Source organism: Odontesthes bonariensis, chromosome 18 (assembly GCF_027942865.1).
Source record: "Odontesthes bonariensis isolate fOdoBon6 chromosome 18, fOdoBon6.hap1, whole genome shotgun sequence".
Lineage (NCBI taxonomy): Eukaryota > Metazoa > Chordata > Actinopteri > Atheriniformes > Atherinopsidae > Odontesthes > Odontesthes bonariensis.
The window spans coordinates 5,198,120-5,210,530 of record NC_134523.1 but is presented as its reverse complement, the minus strand read 5'-3'; positions in this window follow the sequence as shown (position 1 = coordinate 5,210,530).

Here is a 12,411-nt window from a genome sequence, read left to right as displayed (position 1 = left end):
AGTTGTCAACGAGGGATTCAATAGGTCGATAGAGTATTGAATTTATTGAACAAACCAGGATTTAAAACATTTTTGAGTTGGAATAAAAAAATGTAAAAAAAAAAAAGACATTTGCTGCTGTGAAACAAACTGAAGAAGCTGGACAGACAAGACAATGAGTGATTCAGAGTGACAGTTTACAGGGGAGGGTGGCAGGGAGAGATGGCCGGCAGACGGGGAAAGAGGACGAGGTGCGGAGGGACATTTCCTATAAGCAGAAGCTAAAGAGGTCAGACTTCTGGTTTCTGGGTCAAGGCGCATGAAACAAGCAGCCACACTGAGCCGTAGCTTGTGGCCCCGTGGCGAAACAGCATTGTGGACAGGCTTCCACCAACTGTGACTGCACATTAGGGACTTCCTGCAAGCCATACAGCTCAGAGCGTCAACACATAAAGTTTCCCTTTATTTCAATATATAGAGGCACACAAAGAACTACATCCATGCAGGCAACAGACAGCGGTGGGTTGTGAGAAATATAACTGGGACCAACGTTAACCACAGCTCTCATCAGCAGAGGTTGTTGCGCTTATAGGACATGGTATGGGACATAAGTATGATGTATATCAGCGATCAGCAGGGCATACTCAGCTTATTCATATGTGATTTTCTTGTGGTTGTTTAGCCAGAGACTAGGTAGGAAAGCATTTTGGAACCCTGAACTAGACCAGCTGCTGTTGATGTTATGATGGGATTCTGCAATGTCATAAAGTGAGAGAACAGAGATGTTTGACAGAGTGGTCAGTCAAAGAGCGACAGATTGAGACATCATAACTCCAATCAAGTTCCAGCAGTGTTGTATAGTAACGAAGTAAAAATACTTCACTACTGTACTTAAGTATATTTCGGAATACTTTGTACTTTCCTCGAGTTTCAATTTTTTTGACAACTTTCACTTTTACTTCACTATATTTCCGAACTTAATTGCATACTTTTACTCCAATACATTTTCATTGTTCGGTTTAGTTACTCGTTACAAAAAAAGAGAGAGAGAGAGAGAGAGAGAGAGAGAGAAAAAAACGCAACAGTGTTTTGACCCCATGCATGTTATGCCTGCCCATAGACGTGGAAATTCTATCTTACAGAAACTCCCCTTTTTTAGGTTTTAAGGTAGTTTTACCAAAAAGGTCTTCCTCTTCAGATACCAGATAAGCTGCAGTTCGCTCCCAATTCTTTTTTTCTTTTGTATAATGGCCGCTTGTGTGTGCACCTCCTATAGCTTGTGAAGTACAGTAATCCTAACAGCTTTTTTTCTTGGTGATGTTGGCCGCATTTTCTGTACTGAGTTATTTTATTTATTTTTTAGAAAGGTTTACAAAAGGGGTTTCAAACTGGACTCCCTCTTCAGATGCCAGATAAGCTGCAGTTTATCTGGTACCGGTCCGCGAGACATTCGAAACCGGGCCGTGAGTTTGGGGGAAAAAAAAAAAAGAAAAAAAAAAAAAAAAATTATTATTTTTTTTTTTAAAAAGACATGGAAATCGGGAATTCTTTCATTTCACTCGCTAGATTCTATACTTGGAAACTGCATAGATTGCATTATAGGAGGCCGATTGTGCACGTTTATTTTTTTTCAATGATGACTGTCTGTCTGTCATCATATCCTAATTTGTAAAAGCATCTGCTAAATGTAATGTCTGTTGAACATAAAGTACAAAAAAAAAAAAAAAAAGTATTCCCCCCCCCCCCCCCCCCCCCCGGGCTGCGGGAACAAATTGCAGAACCAAACCGGTCCTTGGTGCTGAAAAGGTTGGGGACCCCTGGTGTAATGTACGCCTCATTTTCGGCACTGACCTTACTTGAAGAAGAAAAACTTAAAGGTTCACAAAGTTTGTATTTTCTGTCTAAACCTGGTCTTAATGTTGCCTGCACTTGGTTGTGTGTAGATTTTAAGTGTATTTGACCCTTAAAGTTTACCAAAATATATAAAAAAAAATGTCATTCAAACTGCATTTGCCTTGTTTACTTTTTACTTATACTTTTCATTACATTACTTAAGTACATCTATTTTTTACAGTAATTCTCATACTTAAGTACAAGACGTTTCGGATACTTTAAGACTTTCACTCAAGTAACATTTCAGTCAGTGACTTGGACTTTTACCAAAGTCATATTTTGGAGGGGTACCTATACTTTTACTTGAGTGTGAGATTTCAGTACTTTATACAACACTGAGTTCCAGTACCGTATGCTAGAGTTTCCAACATAGTCTTTCCGTCCAACTATTATATTGTCAAATCAATATTTATCCAAAAAAGAAAAAAAGAAAAAAAAAGTGATTTAAAGTCTCACTACCAGGGTGATGTCACAACACGTCCTGCTGACCTGTTATATAAACTTCCTGTTGTGGATGGCGTTTTCTCACTCTGCCCTGAAGGGAATCTGGAAACATATTAACTCATTCCAGTTAGGACTGCATTTACAGAAACTTTGGGACTTTTTTTTTTTTTTTTTACCTTTAGTTGTTTATTTGATGAACTCAACCTCCAACTTTCCCACTTACCTTGTTTTGGGTTCCAACGCACAGCATCTGCGATGCTGGGACGTAGCAATCCAGCGATGATCTTACCAGAGACCCCCCCCCCCCTCCCCCTGCTTGCTGTGTTTTGCTCGTGTGCTCTCCTACTGAGCGTCTTTGGTTAAAGAGCCATTTTAAAAATATCTAAATGGTCCATAAACGTCCGTGCTAAAATGGGGCTACATTTGGTTAAAGAGTGAAGGTTTTAATGGACCTCCAGACCTATTCAAAGGTGTTGATTAACCGTTAGCATTTAGCCAAGATTTCTCTCTGTGGGAGCTGAACTCCAGACTTTCCCCTCCTCCAGCATTTCTCACATTATACTGACCTACACTGCCACGTAGACATGGCTTGTGGAGAAGTTGAAACTGGGATGTAATGTAATCTATTTTATTCATTTCTTTTTTTTTTTTTTACATTACATTACCTTTTTAAAATCCCAAAAGCATCTTGTCTGGCAGCGCTCAGCCTCTGTAGTTCCATGTTACTTTTATACTTTTGGTATTTTTTTTTAGGGATTTCAGCACGATTCATCTTACGATTTTACAGCCGTTTGTACGAATATAAGTCGAGTAACGTGGAATGAAGTGCTCGGGCTAAACGTGGTCCCTGGCTAAATGAGGGCTACGACTGAACATCACTTTGAAACAATATGTAGTGCTCACTGGGCTGTGTCAGCTAATCCAGGTGCACGTGCATGAGTGCCGGGTGTGTCTTTACGCTATGGAGCGAGTGATCTCCCAGATTCTTCTGCTAAAAGAATTCCCCCAAAAAGACCCAAGTAAACAATCCTCTGATTTGTCAAAGAAAGAGAAGGAATCCTGCTGTTGGAAGGGCCCCTTGTTAGGTTTCTGTTTTGTCTGAGTTTGTTTTGGAATACGGTTGTAAATCTGGTGCAACATCCAGCGGTTTTCGGAGGTAATTAAACTGCACTTATAAGCCATTAAGAGCAGATGCAACATACGCACGCATGTCCCCTTTCAGACCGGGAGCGAAGTACGTGTGCTTTTACCTTTCAAACTGAATTGGTCATATTTATGATTTCTTCAGAGGCTTTTTTTTTTAAAAGCCTCGGATTTTAAGAGGCTGTTTTCAAAGAAATCTTAGGTTTTAGAATGCTTTCTAAATGGGCCCCAGGTCTAATTAAGGATTTTCACCGGTAGTGATGTAGCTCCTCAGTTGTCATGGAAATGGAACTGTGGAGACACAAGCTCAATAGCTAGCAGAAAGGGCTCGGGATACGTTTGAAAGCTTCGCAAAGAGCTTGTAACAAGACCTTGAGTTGAATGTTTCATAAAACTACTGTTTCCGTGTCTTTCATGCTCAGTTTTACTTTTGTTCTGACACTTTTTGTTGGCCAAGTCGATTTCTTTCCTCCGATTTACCTTGAACAAAATCAGAGGCAAGTCTGCTGCATCTTCAGCAGAGAGGAGCCTTCTTTTTCTGTTGGGATCCTTGCCAATACGGGGCATTTTTTTTACATTAAAGCAGTGTTTCCAGCTAATTCGGTGCCTTTCTACCCAAAAATCTAATGACACAACTACCTTTTGACTACTCCTGGATGATGTCTATTCATTCGCTTTCACCGTGAGGCTAAATGTGGCGGATGTTTTAGTGGAAACCAACGCTGAACTAAACAAGCCACTTTTACCTAATTCATAAGCTAAGCTTTGGGGGAAGAGCCAAAACAGAAGAAATATTCTTTTCAAGGGCAAATAATGGACCCGACTGAAGTGAAAGCAGCCATTAGACAAAAGAGACGAGAGCGAGCTAGAGAAAAAGGCAAATATCTTTCCAATTATCAGCTCTGGAGCATGTTCTTAAGAGCAAACTGAAAGGACAGGTTATTAAGCTTTAATGCATCACAGCATAGGAACCATTCAAGGCCGTCTCCCTCATTAGACATAGCACCAGCCTCACAGCGAGTGTGTACGTGCGCGCACGCATCTGAGGCTAAGCACCTCACACCACACTAAACACTTAAACACTGGTAATGAGAGTGTGAGTGCTTGCTCGTCTGCTTACAGAGGGAATAATGGATTTACCCAACAAGGGTGTTTTCATTCTCCTGCATAAACGGGATTATCGTACATGTGGAAAACAGGAGTCATTTTTCATTTTCTCCGTAAAAAAAACACTCAAAAAGTAGAAAAAGCTGTTGGAACCGTGCCCGGACAATGCACACAATGTGTATGACAGCTTTTTGGTAAATCCTCCAGCTAAAGAGAAGAAAAGATTTCACCACATTCGTACGCCCCCCCCATGCTAGTGACAGGTGTGACCGGAGGCATCGTGCGCTTGGGTTGTCCGACCGGCCGGGAATTTAGTTGCATCTGGCACAGTATTTGCAGTTTGAAACTGAAACTCTAAGTTACTCTAAGTGCAGAATGTGATGATGTCATACACACCTCCTGAGCATTTCTCAATGCCGAGCGAGGGAAGATTAACTTACACAAATAAGAAACCCAATTTTAACGCTAAAGATGTAATCAGGTTGGTACTTGAGCCCATGGATTGAATAAAATCTGCTATAACCCAGTCCATGTCCCGATTCTGCAGTCAAATTAAGGTTTTCCTGCAGATGCAGCGCAGAGTTAATGAGAAATGTACCCATCGAAGTTTGAGTGCATGTGAGAGCGTGTCCAGATGGTTACAATGCCAATGTTTTTGCGCCGAGTAAGCCAATCTACGTAAAGTGTAAATATGACCGCCAAACACTACTCGTCCGCCTTTGTTGCTTGCAAGCTTAAAACAAAACTACAACCTGATGCCGTTTGCGACGCATCATCAAGGCCGCAGCCTAGAAATCTTTTGGAATTTACAGGAAGGAAAGAAATGATAATTAATGACACGTGATTGTGCCGAGAAAGACGATTCTGAGGAGTTCAGATCAAACCATTTTCAGCCAAAAGCCAGCGTTGAAACTCAGGTTGCTTCTCTCTATTATTCTACATACTCTATATTGTAAACTGTAAACCAAAGTGTTCTCGAGGCAAATGTGAGGCCATCTGTCTGACTGCTACAGCTTGGCTGAGATTGGATCCCACAACAGCACAACGATATCCTGAATATTAGGAAATCTACACCAGAATGGCTGAAAAACAAAAAAATATGAATCAGTATCAGCTTAACTGAGATTTCCCTCAGTTAACTTACACGTACTTTAAATGAGAAAGACCAGCAAACCAAGTCAGATCAATCTAATTAATGTCTTTTTATGATGAATCAAACATTTCCTTTACGGGGGCCTCACAATCTGCATTGCACTGTCCTTACCCCCGTTGGAAAAAACTGGAGACGTGCACGTACAATGCAACCTTACAACTTGACAGAGGTATACAACCATAAGGTGGTTATTCTAGACTTCTAGTCTAGATGTAACAAACTCTTAAGAAATAAACAAAGGGAGAAGCAGAGGTAATACTTAATTTAAAAAAAAACCTTGTTCCCTGTGGAACACGGGGCTTGATTTCTGACTTCAGCGTCTTGCCATTTTCTTTTCAAAGCAAACAAACAACATGATGACATTTCTGTGGGCGATATATTACCCCGGCTGATGTCTGTGCAGAAGTCTGCAGAGCAGGTTTGATTCCGCAAACAAACCGGAATTGATCCTTCTTATTGAAATCCACCGTGTGATATCTGCGGGAATCTGCCCGTCGTGCTCCCCTTCCAACTGTGAATGGGACCGGAACCAAGGGGGAGAGTGGAGGAGGAGAAGAAAGAAAAAGAAAAAAAATGGGAAAAACGGGAGTCTCTCTGGGAAAGGAATATGTGATCAACTTGAGGGAAGCAGAACGTAAACGATTTGGCCCATTCTGCGCGCTGGGACTTCTCTGCAGCCCGGCGCCGCCATATGAACGCATTAGCAAGACAAAACGCCATCTAAGATCCAGTCCAAGTTTCTGGGATCAATGAAGAAGTATTGGCTGTGGTGCTTGTGCTCAGTGAGCCACTAACTCTCCCTTCTGTCCATTCCCACATCCAGTGATTGTCGCCATGTGTGCGCACTGTGGCCCCGAGTGTGATGGGGATGATTTTCCGTGGATGGGATGATTAATGTGCCTGCTCTAAGATGCTGAGTGAGATTGATGCTGCCTGCTATCCCCTCCATGTCTAATCTTTCATCCTTACAGTAAATATGACACAATGTCCATATGCACACAAAAACAGCCTGATTACAAACAGCTTGCAAGCCATCGTCCCTTTTAACGATTACATCCAAAGGCACTCTCTTAGTCAAAGGACTGTTTCCCTTAATGAAATTAACCGGTCGCGCTATCTGCCTCCTCTGAGCGGGAGGCAAGGAGTTTCCACAGGGGTCACTCAGCTAAGTAGCCCTAGTTAAGCAACTCTAATGCAAACGAGATGTAAATCAGGCTAAAACGGAACACTGGTTAATTTGGCCTTCTGACATTACAAACAGTCATCGGGGGATCTGATGCAAATTGCATGCAAATGACAACTGATGGTCTTTGCCTGGATTGGCCAAAGGCTAGAAGCCTATGGGCTCTGGTTCATGTCTGGTTTTGTCTATGCAAATATTTGATCTATCCAAGTGGAACTAAAGAAAGTAAATAGCCACTAGAGAGAGTGGTGGACGGGGTTCACAACAGGTCATGAGGCTGTCATCACAACAGCTGAAGCATTATACACCCACACTGCTGGGCCCGGCGCAGGAGAGGAAAAATGCAAACCTCAAACCAGTGAACAAGAGGCAACCAGACAGTGCATTCCAACCGCTCCGCATTTACCAAAGCCAGAGCCCAGCTGTGCACGATCCAGCCAACTCCTACATCATCTGGAGCTGTGCCTCAAAATTCACCCCTGAGATCAAGCCCCGCAGTATAAAGCCCACGTAGAAATATGGCAACATGGCCGGGATTGGATTAACAATCGATGGCTATTCCAAAGCCAAGGCCTCCGGGGAAGAGATAGAACCTTTGAGCAGACAAGCGCCTAAAAAGCATGTGACATAGAAGAATGACTTTTTCTCCTCAGACAAACCTACAATACCTGCAGACCAATCATTGATCTCCCTTCCATCCCTCTGTCACTACGTGGAACAAAACTATTGGCAACTTCTCCTTTTTCAGCATGTATTCAAAGCTAGCCTGAAACTTGCAATGATCTGTGATTTTCAAAGTAATACGATGAAAAGCTTTGAAGAAGATATGCAATCCTAAACTAATCGTTCTTTTCATGTTTCTCTCTGGGCCACGTCTGAGCCCCCACAGCAAGATGCTGCCTATGAAAGAGCCATTTTGTTTCTACGTGTAACACTCAGAAACAAACGCCGACTGCACTCACTTCACGGCTGCTTCTTCTTCTGTGTCATTTCAAGCACATTCATATGAAGCACGGAAAGAAATGTGAGGGGAAGACTCAGACTCCAAAACGGACAAGACCCAGGCCCAACTTCAAACTACAGACTCTCCCACCTCCATAGTAAACAAGCGAAGGTCCAGCTTATCCGGCGGCAGCAGTCTGGAAAAGTGTGACATTTAGGGGCAAAAGATCGGTCAATTTTAATGAAATTACCAGTGTCAGTGGATCAACTCGAGGGCAGGAAGCAAATGGATGCACATTTCAGTGAGTAAAATTCAGTTATGTTACATCTGACATGCGAGTCCGCAGCGCTGATTGGTAACACTATATCCTGCTGTCCTACAGATCAATGGTTGGGGAAATATTCACATCTTTTACCCGAGCGATGGCAGATGGAGAGCACTCTGTCCTAAGTAAAAGTCTTTTCAAACACAGACCCAAATATCTGGAGCCCGACTGCATTTCATGAATGATCTGAAAGATTCTGTCGGCACCGGTGGCCTTTATTTATTTACAGGAACGGCGGCAGAGAGCGAGGAAGAAGAGGAGATGACATGCAGCAAAGGCCCGAGCCGGGACCCGAACCCGGGGCCAGAACCCGGGGCCAGAATCTTTCCGAAGCCCCAAGATTCTGAATCAAATCAGGTGAGTTGATTTCTCAGTAAAAGACCCTAAACACAATATTTAAATACACACTGCTGTGCGTCACCACTTCTGCTTTAATCAGTGCAGTTGCCAACACCAGCTCGCATTTCACTTGTGAACAACTACAAATCCAAAAGGAGCAACTGATTCTAGTTCACCGTATTTGACCCGTGGACAGACAGTCCAATGTAAACCCTCCGAACTTGTGATGACAGCGTGGCTGCCGCAGACATGGCAAAGGGGAAGGACACGAGAAGGGGTGGAGGGTCCAGATTTGCTTCTCTAAACGCTCAAAACAGACTTTTTTTTTTAGGTTTAGGTAAACCATGTGCAATATGTGCTCTTAATGGGCACAGTCTCACAGTCTCTCGCCAAAGGCATTTATCATGTTGTGTTTGGTTGTAAAAATAGAGCTCAAGTTCTAATCTTCAAAGCTCCTGGTTTTTTTGCACACCTGACTGGTCTCTGCGTGCGACCGTCTGACAGATCACGTTCCAAAAAAGCACCTTGAAGCGCAGCAAACACTGCATCCGCTCAGTCCCTCCATGACTCCATCTCCAAACTCTGCCAAGTGTTGATTTCGGTTTTTATCTGTCCGAGGGGGGCCTTGCTCAAATTCTTCCTGAGGCCTGTTATATGCAACTGGTTTCTTTCTCTGGTGTAGAACTGAAGTCAGCATCCGAGTCTATCAGGCAACATTTTTTATTTTTTTTTCCCCTCCCTGAGATATCCGTTATCCTAGGATCCACTTTGCAATAAACGCACAGAGGTGAGCCTGCAGCTGCTTCTCTCACATACCGTCGCTGTCACCCATTCATCTCTGCTCGTCCACAGCCCCTCTGAGTCAGACGGCACAGAGAACAGTTGCACCCATCTCTTTGATAACCAACACTTTACACCCTGAGCAACGGGTGATGGATCAAACTACTCCCGTGCTCCTTTCTCACTATCCGTTTTCATTCATAAAAAACTAAATGTAAGAAAAAGGATGGCCATTGGCTGGGATGGCGCTGCGTAAAAAGACGCCGCGCTCTCAGTGCCAATGAGAGACGAGTAGTAGGCTCTCTCTCCTGCTTCCATGCTCCCGCTTTAACCCTCTCCGGTTTTTGCTCTCTCCTCCTCGCTCCCCGCCTGCATTACAGCAGTCAAAACAGCAGCCCGGCGGGAACGAGCGTCACATTTTGGGTAAAACGGGACAGCTGGACGAGCCTGTCGTCCCACCGTGTCAGGAGTGGATTGCACTTGTTATGAGTCGCTCCTGAACTGCCACAGAGACAGAGTCTTAAGTGGTGACTCGGTCCTGTGTCACTCTTTAAGCCCAGCCATCTGTGCATGTTGTTCAGCGTTTCAAAACCTCCCACCGTGCATCCTTTCCTTGTAGGTAACAAGGAAAAGCACGAAAAATTCAACTTCACTGAGCCACTGGATTGGCTGACTGACAGCTGTATTGACTGACCCTCCTGGGATGGGAGGGCGCTGACGTCGAGCCAAATTTGAAAAGGAGACCAACTCAATATTCTTTGTTTGTTTTTGGGTTTTTTTTTGCAACGCACACATCACAGAAGACAGAAAATAAATAGATAAATAAAACAGGACCAATGTCAGCAATGATCCAGTGACTTTCCATGAACTCAAAGCGAGTGTGCCACCGTTTGTGGGGAACTGGGTTGACAGAGTTCAGGAGGGTTTTTTCCAGTGCAACACTGCCATCTATGGTCACCCCGGGACCCTGCGAGCACCCAAAAGATTACATCATCATGTTCAGAGCGGTGAGGTGTTTTTCTAAGAAGCTGTGGCTCAGACAAAGAGGGGAAGGGACAGGGATGGTTGAGACCTGTGAATACACGGGAGGAGTTCAAGACGCGTCTTTTTACAGATCTAAATATCTCACATCAACTTTACTTTCATCTCATTTCTACAATAACGGACCAATGTGCTGAATGTGAATGTTTTTTTAGAGCTATACATTTTGCACTTATACATACAATGAAAACAAAACAAAAATATTCAAATTAGTCTAAAACTGTCCCATATACCCCCGCCTGCCCTGCCAGGGACAATCCTCTTCACTAATATTTAGTACATAGCTGCAAGTAAAAGGTTAAACGGGTCAACGGTCATTTAAAAAAAAACACCACCCTCTATTCCCAAATGCCTCCAGTGTAAACTTCACTTCAAGTCTGAAAATGCACACCCCCCAGCGAGACAATCGTTGCAAAATAACTTCCCTGTCACACAACAGCAAGTGTGCGCCCTGCTGAGGTGATCTGCTTCATATTGGTGCTCCATTCAACACTCACCCTTTTTCTCCTCCTAAAGTTTCCAAGAAGAAGCCCAGACATCCTCCGATAGCTAATCTTACAGGATGTCAAACGCACTGAATTTAATCTCAACTCGTTTCCACTTCAAGCCATAAAGGCTTGTTTTCAGAAAAAAGGCCTGGGTGACGGTCAAACTCAGTCTGAAAACAACAGGAGCAGCTCAGCGATTCTGTGGGATCTCACTGCCCCCTGGTGGCTCCACGTAAACACTGCACCGCGGTCCAAAGCGAGTAGGACTGGAGTGATGGGACACATTTGAGGTGCTTAGGGTTAGGGTTAGGCCTAAGAAGATGTGAACGGAATACTGAAGCACAGAACGTGTCAACTCTTTTAATCGTGTAGCCAGTCAAGAAAGGAAAGTTCAAGCTGAGGTTTGGGATCCAAATGAGCTCTGCCTAAAGCAGTGGAATCACATTCATTCAGCTGCTTTCTTTTCTTTTCTTTTAATCTAGCTTAAAAAATTAAGATGTGACACGGGGGGGCGGTCGGTCGGTGGCGTAGTGGGTACAGCAGGCGCCCCATGCACAGAGGCTACAGTCCTCGCTGCAGCTGGCCCCGGTTCGAGTCCTCCACCGAGCAGCCCTTTGCTGCATGTCTTCCCCCTCTCTCTGCCCCCTGCTTCCTGTCTCTCACCAACTGTCCTGTCATTAAAGGCATAAAAAGCCCAAAAAAAACATTTTAAAAAAAAGATGTGACAGGAACAATTTCGTTTAATAGCTGAACACTGACTTTATAAAACATACCTGGAAAAAAATATTAGGCTATTAAAATTGTTGTAAAAAATAAAAAAATGATGGAATCATAAACCAGAAAAATGTAGATAAAAATCCCACTTTGTTGCCCCTCCTCTGGCAGTGCTGTGAGATATGGACATCTGCAGCCATCAGTCAGGTTCCAGCTTTCTTTTACAGCGGCTGACACATCAGTATTATAGGATGGACGTGGGCAGTTTTCCCTCTTTCCACTAAGAATCTAAACTCAGATCGAGGTCTGATCGCGAGCCAAGGTGTTTGTGGTGAAGTGCAGGGTACATGTGTATATAGTGTATAGGCACTGATTTTTCAGTCATCACAAAGCATACCCACTTCGAAATCCCCTATGAAGGACATCCCCTTCAGTATTTCTCAGCCAGGCAAACATATGACATTCACCGGATGATACCTCTTCATTTCCAACACGGACAGAACCACTCTGAACAACAACAGCTGCCTCTATGTTGTAGGATTAGCCATTTATCAGAGAGACTTGAAACATGATTATTCAAATAAGTCAGTTAAGAAAAATAACCAATTATACAACTGATTTTTAATGTGGCTCGGGAGCTCCCGGGGCTCATTTTGCTGATCGTTTTTGTTCGTTATTTTGAGAGATCTGAGACCCTCAGCTGCATTAGTCTGCCACAGCGAGCCATGGATCAACATTTGTCCAATTATCTTTGTCCCAATCCCAGCAAAGTTGGGAAACTTGCAGCAAATTCTTAAATCTATCATCTATCAAGTCCAAAAAGAAATTCTGTCCATCTTTTCTGGTTTTAATATTTCTCTAAATATGAGACTTCAGCAG